This window comes from Pyrus communis, chromosome 11, assembly GCF_963583255.1.
Source record: "Pyrus communis chromosome 11, drPyrComm1.1, whole genome shotgun sequence".
NCBI classification, from domain to species: Eukaryota; Viridiplantae; Streptophyta; class Magnoliopsida; order Rosales; family Rosaceae; genus Pyrus; species Pyrus communis.
The window spans coordinates 7,454,632-7,464,520 of NC_084813.1; the positions used below are offsets into that span (position 1 = coordinate 7,454,632).

General features: G+C 36.2%; 1 pseudogene; it reads left to right on the plus strand.

Moving 5' to 3' along the window:
- The first annotated feature begins 956 nt into the window (after positions 1-956).
- LOC137708958 (caffeoylshikimate esterase-like) lies at positions 957-1,916 on the plus strand (annotated as a pseudogene).
- Positions 1,917-9,889: the final 7,973 nt, after the last annotated feature.

Here is a 9,889-nt window from a genome sequence, read left to right on the forward strand (position 1 = left end):
ATGAAGAGTCCTATTTTGAGAGTCTTCTTAGCATTTCTCATTATTGCATATGGCACTTACAACAATAACGAAAATCAATCATGTTTATACATTATAGTGCAAATTCAATCTCTACTGATTTTCCTCTCACAAACAATTAATTATTTAATACACTGATGCTGGTAAAAAGATGTAAATATATTGCTATACTAAAAAACAAAAAATAAACTCAAAAGTTATCAACCAAACCTCATCCAAAAAATAAGAAAATATGGATCAAAAAAAAAAAAGGAATATTAAAAGAGTAATGTTATTCATACCATGCTTTTATACTACATTTTCATATCATCTTAGGTGGCATTTGATGTGGACAACCACATTATTTGAATTAATCAGATTTTTAAATTTAGTTCATTATTTAATAAACTAATAATTAAGAAAAACTAGTGAATTAAATGATGATTGTGGTATACGAGGAGTCATTCCCCTTCATTTCCTTGGGTTTTGCAAATTTTTCAAATAATATGGTTGTTCACATCAAATGTCACCTAAGATGGTATGAAAATATGGTATAAAATCATAATATGAATAGCATTACTCATATTAAAATAATGAAAAGTAGGTTCACCCGTCAACAACATTGGAATAGTGGTGGGCCCAAAAGTTAGTCCACCAACTCCCTTCACCAACCGCACAAGAATTTTTCTTTCGTATTGTAACATTATATAAGTAGTGAAAAAATTTATATTTTTATTATTAATTTTTTAACATAAGAATTTCACTATTTGTATAAAAACAAGTATTGTATCATTCCTATTTTAGGCCTATTGAAAAATTACCACCCACATACACCAAAAAAGTTTTATTGTAACTTAAATATAGGTGCACCACGTGTACGCAATTTCCTCTCTCTCTAAAAATCCGCTTCCATTTCTTCCTTAGCGCCAAAAATTCCAAAACCTGAACCACATAACGAAATGTCGACCGAGACGCCACCGAATTTCTGAGGCGACATGCCGGAGGAGGAGTACTACACCTCCCAAGGAGTGCGCAACACCAAATCCTTCTTCCAAACCTCCAACGGCCAGATCTTCACCCAGTTCTTCCTGCCCTTGGATCAAAAAGTCAAAGCCACCGTCTTCATGACCCACGGCTAAGGATCCGACACCGGCTGGCTCTTCCAGAAAATCTGCATCCACTACGCCACCTGGGGCTACGCCATCTTCGCCGCCGACCTCCTCGGCCACGGCCGGTCCGATGGCATCCGTTGCTACCTCGGCGACATGGAAAAAGTCGCCACCAGCTCCCTCTCCTACTTCCTCCACGTCTGCCAGTCCGAACCCTACGTCTGCCTCCCGGCCTTCCTGTTCGGCGAGTCCCTGGGCGGCTTAGCCACCATGCTCTTGTACTTCCAATCCCCTCCCGATACGTGGACGGGCTTGATCTTCTCCGCCCCGCTCTTCGTCAAATCGGAAAACATGAAGCCCAGCAAAGTCCATCTCTTCCTGTACGGCCTCCTCTTCGGAATCGCCGACACGTGGGCGGCGATGCCGGACAACAATATGGTGGGGAAGGCGATCAAGGACCCCGCGAAGCTGAAGATCATAGCGTCGAATCCGTGGATGTACACGGGCCCACCGAGGGTGCGGACAGTGAGGGAAACCGCTAAGATGTGCAAGTGCGTGCAGGACAATTTCTCACGAGTGACGGCGCCGTTTTTGACAGTGCACGGGACGGCGGACGGGGTGACGTGTCCGACGTCGTCGCAGCTGCTGTACGAGAAGGGATCGAGTGCGGACAAGACTTTGAAGATGTACGATGGGATGTACCATTCGTTGATACAAGGGAAGGCGGACGAGAACGCTGAGATTGTATTGAGGGATATGAGAGAGTGGATTGACGAAAGAGTTGGGAGGAATGGTGGGCCCAATATTTGAATCAAAAGAACAATATCTTTCTGATCCAACAAAATACACCATATATGTACACCATTCGTACTTCAGAGAAATGATAGGAGAATTTTTTAAAAGTGAGATTTTCTATCATTTTATATTTTTGGTATAATATTATAATATTAACATTAAAATTGACGTTAAATTATGAAGTGAAATTCATGACGACTTTGAGAGTCTTATTAGTATTTCAAATGTACTTTAATTGTCAATTAAATAGCTAATTGATTTGATAGGAGATGATGAGTTTCAAACTCTGTAAAAACAATACATCATATGTATTTTAATGGTCATTCCAACAAGACTTATTTTCTTGCTATGTATAAGTACAACAACTTGATTCGTAGTCAAAAGATTTATCGAATATGAATGCTAACAGCAACAGTAAGCGATTTATACTATTTTGTTGGCTATGCCAATGGCTTGGAAATTCAATGTAACCATTTTTTGGAACATCCCATCAAATTGTTATGTATGAACTAAGTCATGATTACTCATGTTAATACTTGTAATTAACAGGCTTCTGACAAAAAATAAAATAAACTCGAGGGAAAGAAGACAATCAAATTGAAATAATGTGTAAAAATAATCATATTGAGAAATTTTCATCCGACGACATACAACAGCTTAATTAGAAGTCAAAAGCGCAATTTCTCTCAATCTTGTGTAATAGCATTACCTAGTTGTGGCGCGCAAGCGACTGATTTACATATGATGCCTATGTCAATGACCAAGAGATTCAGTTTATTTGGCACCTTCGATGGGATTCTTATGTAAGAATTAAATCATGAACAATTAACGTGTTTATACTTGTGATTAACATGCTCCTAACCAAAAGAGGTATGATTGTTGTTATTTGTTAGGGTAAATTACACAAAACTACTTTAACTATTGTACCAGTCACAGTTTCATATACCATCTTTAAAAAATGTCAATGTCATACCTCATCTACGAATTTATTACAATTTCATACATTCCGTCAGTTGTCTGTCAATTGCTCGGTTAAATACTGACGTGGCTTGAGGTGGGACCCATTTTTTTATAAAAAAAATAATTCAATATTAACTCAATATTTAAAAAAACAAAAACCAAAAAAAAAAAAAAAAAAACCAAAAAAAAAAACCAAACATACCTTTTTCCTATCCCACCCATCACCCCCCACACTTCCTCCCTTCACTCTAGAACCCCACTGCCGCCTCTCTTCCTCCATCTCCTCCTCATCCTCCTCCAGCCGTCAAACCTCAAAACCACCATCAGAACCAAACCACTTCATCCCACCATTAGAACCAAACTATCTCCTTCCCCGTTCATCAGCCGTTTGATGGCTCCGATCCCATCAGACCTCAAACAAAAAATCAAACCCAATCCAAAATCAAATCTCATAATCCCACCCCCAAAACCCCCAAAAATCAAATCCAAAACCAAAATTTCATCACCTCTAAACCCATCAAGAATCAAATCACATCCATTGTGAACAGAACAAATTGCGTTCTGGGTCGTCAACGCTGACGCCTTCTGCATCACCCTCCTCGAACCCAAACCTGGTCCCGTTCGCATTGGCCTCTCGCTCTTCCATTCTTTGCTCTGGGTGTGGAGAGTCAAAGAGGACAGAGAAAACTAGAAGAGAAAGGGGAGAGACCGAGAAAGAAAGGGGGAGAGGTGTGGGGAGGTTAGTGGAGGAGGAGATGGAGGACGAAAGGCGGCAGTGGGGTTCTAGAGTGAAGGGAGGAAGGGTGGGATTCTGGAGTGAAGGGAGGAATGGTAGGGGGACTGGTGGGATAGGAAGAAGGTGAGTTTGGTTTTTTTTTTGTTTTTTTTAATATTTAGTTAATATTTAATTAATTTTTTTAATAAAAATTAGTCTCGTCTCAAGCCACGTCAGCATTTAATGGAGGAATTGACAGACAACTGACAGAAAGTATGAAATTGTAAATAAATTAGTAGATGAGGTATGACATAAACATTTTTTAAAGATGGGTATAAAACTATGATTGACCCAATAGTTGAGATAATTTTGTGTAATTTTACCCTATTTGTTAACCTGAAATATAAAATAAACTCGATGGGGACAAACAGAGGAATTGACAGACAACTGACGGAAGGTATGAAATTGTAATAAATTCGTAGATGAGATATGACATTGACATTTTTTAAAGATGGGGTATGACTGACCCAATGGTTGAGATAATTTTGTGTAATTTACCCTATTTGTTAACCTGAAATATAAAATAAACTCGATAGGGAGAAGAAAAAACAATCTTGCCAGAAAAATAGAGGTATTTTGAAAGGAAATTGTTATTAGCACTCTAAATTTCTCATTCTACACTCCAAACTTCATATATTTAGAAAGAAAAATACACTTGTGAGGAGTGTAGAATGAGATTTTAAAAAGTTTGGAGTGTAGAATGAGAAATTTGAAGTGCCAATAACAATTTCCTTTTGAAATACCTCATTTCGTTGAAAGGTTATATGGAAATTGGAATCATGGATGCAGTTTGCCACGGACACCAACCTTTGAACCCGAAACCCAGAGGAATAAAGCTTGCCATTTATACACTGAGTTAGGAAGAAGGCTGGTACTTGTATGTGTACAAGAAATGAATTTAATAAACCTTTCAATCATTTGGGTTCAAGATGTTCTCTCTGGTCTCTACAAAATAAGACACAGTACTTAAAGTAGTTCATCAAGAATAGTAATTTAATATAAGAATCACTCTCATTGTACTCAGATTTTTCAACCTACTGTCGGATTTTGATTACTGGTACTATACTCAATTTTTCGACCCAGTATGGAAAGCCTATGTAGAGATGAATGTTATTTGACAAGAATGAAGATAGGTACATTTATGTGTAAAAGAAATGTATTTGACAAGGCCTTTCTTTCAACCATTTGATTTGGGCTCAACCACTTATGTTGTATAAAATGTTGTCCAACAAAAGACACAGTTGTTGGAGAATAGTCCCGCGTCTGAGAAATACAAAATTAATAGACAATTTATATGTGGAGAGTTTACATCCATTGTGTTCTTTGGATTTTATTGATTGTAAGACTAAAAATAGCACTCAACTAATACATTAACCCTTTCTCCTCAGTTGTCAAACCTCAATACAGGATGCTGGCATTTAATGCGCCACCTATGTAGACTGGCATACTGACATATTTTCACCTATCAACCAGACACTCGACGATGAATTGATAGACGATCAGCCGAGAAGGTTCTCCTTTTCAGAATGGTGTCTCTTCGAGCGTTTCCCCAAGCACCTTTACGTCCTATCTTGGGTCTACGTCATTAATTGTGATTCGCCATGTGGCTTGATTGTTTACTGACAAACCTGTCCTTGGAGACCTGTGCCGTAAAGTTTTCAGCCTGCCTACGTGCCATGGCGGTCAGAAAGTTCTTTATATATCCTGGTTAGTCTGGGATTATAAGCGGTCGGCTTTAGCGCTCGGGAGCATTCGTCTCTAAGCCCTGTAGACTTTGGGATTCTTGAACTTCTTTGGGCTTTTCATGGAATCTTACCCAATCTGAACCACTATATGAGTCTAAAGTGCCCTGCATTAACATCTACATTTTTCTGATACCTTTTATCGTTTTAACTTCTCCCCTTCTCCTCGACAATCTTGTGTAATAGCAATACCTAGTTGTGACACACTAGCGATTGATTTGCATATTCTGCCTACGTCAATGACCAAGAGATTTAGTGTAAACATTTACTTGGCACCTTCGATGGGACTCTTATGTAAGAATCAAATCATGAATCATTCATGTGTTCATACTTCTAGTTAACATTCTCCTGATTACAGGTATGATTGTTGTTGTTGTTATTTGCCTAAAAATAAAAAATAAAACTCGACGGGAAGAAAACAATCAATCTGTCATAAAAACAGAGGTATTTTGAAATACCTCATTACACCGAAAGGGTTAAGATATGGGTGCATGTTTGCTTTCACGTACACACCATCCGAAAGGTCACCAACCTTCGAACCCGAAACCGAGAGGAGTAATGCTTGGCATTCATCCACTGGGTTGGGACGGAGGCCGGTGCATTTTTGTGTAAAAGACATGGATTTTAGGGTTTTTATTTGGGTTCAAAATATCCCCTCTAATAAAGACGGTACCTGGAGTGGTTCTGCAAGAATAGTAATTTAATATAATATCATTTCAAAGCATCCATTTGCTTTTCACTTCTTTGATTTAGCTTTTCGAATATGAGAATTTGAAACCCTAATTTTAGCAAGGGGATTTTAGAGCTTAGAAAAATAATAGTCACTTAGTGTTCGGTCTAACAGTATACGTTGCATTATCTTCACTTATAAGTAACATGTCTTAGATTATATTATTGCGAATGTTGAGTTCAATGTCAATTTATCTACGCACCTCTTAGTGTAATATATCGTTGTATAAAAAACCTAGAAAATAACTATTTTCTTTTATTAAAGAAAGAAATATAAGAAGCTGACACTATGGTCTAATAGAATTCATTATCACTTGTAACTTGTAGGTGAGTATTTTTTTTTTTTTTTTTTTTTTGGAATACAATGATATTATGTACACCAAAAAGGTCATGAATTTGGGCTGAAGCACACAATGGGCTAATAATAACAAATTTGTATCAAACTCTTCATACACGAGACTTGAACATAAGATTTCTATTTAAGCATTCCACAGTGGTTTAGGCGAGTTTAATGTTTATATGAAAGAATTTGGCACCGTGAGTTTGATTCGTATTAAACTATTGGTACATTGGTGTGAGTTTGATAGGATTGAGTTTTAGAAGCATCACACTCATGAGTTCAACATATTGAACTCAAAAAGAAGAATCTCTCTCGTTGCACTGAAGTTTTTTGACCCGGTGTAGGAGTTTGATAATTGGTATCTCTCAATTTTTCGACCCACGGTGAAAGGCTTATGTGGAGATGAACACTACTAGACGATGGTAATAAGTGACATAAGTTAGAGTTTTTAGGTTTAATTCTCGTCTATAGAGAGTTCAAAATAAATTATTATAGTTATTCATTGTGCGACTTAGCTCAAATTTAATACCTCTTTTGAGCAAATATACATATAAATATAAATGCATGGATCCGAAGGGACTTGATGATGAAATTTTGCCGCATGCAGCCCATTGGGCCAATTAGTAGAGATGTCTGTTTTTACAATACCCTAGTTCAGCTTGGGCCTCAGGCCAAATATTAAAATCTCAACTAATATTCGAACATTAAAATCTATAGAGGTTAGTTCATTTTTTTTTTTTAATTAAAAAAAAGAAGACATTTATATAAAAAAAAATTATAAATAATCGATTTATCTATTTACGATAAGTTAACATTAGGTTACAATCTACTTTTTTGTGAAAAGATGGAGAACCGATAGTAAGTCATGATTATTTACTCATTTTGGCCCTGAAGAGGCTATGAAGAATTTCATCATGTCCGTGGCCAAAATCAAGCAGACTCGCCAGCTCAAGAGTGGGTTATCGTGGCAAAGTCACCAGTTGGTCCCCTTATTTGAAAAAAAAAAAAAAAAAAAAAAAACTTAATATTAACTTTTCTACATATCGCTTTTGTATTTATATGAGCTGAATTTAGAAATTCTTTTTCAAAGAAAGGATAATTGAGTGTCACTAAATTAATCTGTTGGTTTATTTATTTATTTATTATTATTTTTAATACAAGAAGTATCTCACCATCAATACAACTCCAGTATCACATAAGTCGATACTGTACTTTTAACACTTGGATCAAAAGGTACGTTGAAGTAAAACCTAATACCTCAAAAAACACATATATAAGAATATGAACTCAAATTAGAAGTTTCAACGTTTGCTCACTTTCCACTAGGGGTGGGTGGGCATAAAACCACGAAACCATGAAATCGAATCGAACCTTGACAAAATAAACCCTAAAAAACTATTCCCCAAACAAGTCAACTTAAGTTCAAGAATTAAACCAAACCGTTCAAATCGATTCCAATCCCGTTCCAATTCCAATTCGTGCATTTTGAAAACCCTATAAAGCAAACCGAACCGTGTATTAATTCTTTGTTTTTATTTTAATATTCGATTAATTTAAACCCATCTTATACCATCATTTTAAGCCCAGTACCAAATAAAACTCGGCCCACAATCCATTAACTAAACCCATCTTATACTATCTTTGGTAGAGTTCGAACGAGACAAGTTATGGAATTTGGATTCCATCCGGATCTACTTTGTGGGGATCTTAGGGATTCTTACATCTCAGTTATTTATATCATGCGATCAGAAATTATTTGATTTTTTTATTTAAAATTAAACTTTAATAGTATTTGACGAAAACCGATCACATGATGTACGATAAACGGCTAAAAAATGTGAATCCGGGAAGGATCCTCTTCCCAAGTTATGTAGCCAATACATCCACCATGAAATTCAAAGCAAGGCCTTCATAATCCTTTTCATCGTACCGAAATGACAGGAGCTCCCGAAACACAAACCAAGCAACAAATATTACTTCACACTGAGAGACCAAGCACTTTTTACATTCTAAAAAGCAAACTTGATTCCAAATGAACAAAAGAAAGTGCATTATGTCATAAGTTTATGATAATCGAGATGATGCAGATATTCAAGAAATATATATAATTTTCGTTAGAACCATAAATCGATAAAATTCGAGTCAAAATTGGCGTGAATCGAACTATATGGTTTAACTAATAAATTAAGCCAAATCGCATCGAATCGAACTGTTGATATTTTTCAGTTCCAATTCTAATTTAAAAGTGAAACTGGACCGAATGAATCGTGTCCACATTTACTTTTCACTAGTTAGTTTAGTTGAATTTCACAGAAGATTGTAGTTTGTTAATTGAAATATCGAAGCAAAATACATAAGAAATATCAAACCATAAACTGGCATGAACCAAACTAAAACTAGCGTAAACTGAATCATACAGTTTTAATAATAAATTAAGTAAAACCGCACCGCATAAAACCGTACTGTTAATATTTTTCGATTTCACTAATTAGTTTAGTTGAATTCAAGGGAAGATTAAACTTTCTTAATTGAAATATCTAAGCAAAAGTACAACAATATGTGTGATTGGTAGGTAGTGAATGAGGATCCTCTATTGATCATTTTTGTGAGGATTCTGGAGATTCTTCAATCACATCCATTTATCGTATATCGTGTGGTTAGTTTTCATCAAGCACTGTTTATAATTAATTTAAATAAAAAATTTACAATAATTTCTGATCACACGATATACGATGAACTTATGTGAAGAATTCTTAGGAATTCGGAGAGGATTCTCCTTCTTAGGTAGTGGTCCAAAATTCAGAAGACAGAATGACGTGTCCTAACAATACACGCTTTATTTTATTTCTCTTTGTTTTTTGTTTTTATTTTTTTGGGAGTGAGTCATGGGATTTGGGAGGGTACGTGTTGGAGTGCGCGCCTTCACCTGTTGAGGTAGGTGGATGATGTACACCTCTAATACTTATTAACCACGTGACTCTACCTTGACCGCCGATCACAGTGGAGCCCACGTTTAACCCGTGTTCCCTCCACCTCAATCGGATACGCTGGACCCACTGAGGAAGCAACTTGTTAGGAGAGCACAATACCCTTAATCATGCTTGCTCAATCAAATTAAAGTTTCATAATTTTGGACTTTTCCAGTGCAAAGTTTGGGCCCGCTATTAATTATTTATATTATATTCCATGGCCGTTCAAATCGTTTTAGACCGTTCGTTTAATTCGAATTAATAAGAAACTAATTACAAGTGATTAGCTAGTATCAATATATTAAAACCTAATCAGATAAATGGTCCATGTGGTGTTAATGTAATCGGAAGATGGTCCCCGTGGTAAAAAAAAATTAGGATTTAAGCCCTCGTGGTGTTAGTTTGTTAACAAATTTAGTCCATAAGTGATTTTTCTGTTAAATGTCCGTTAAATACAGGGGTAAAAATGTACA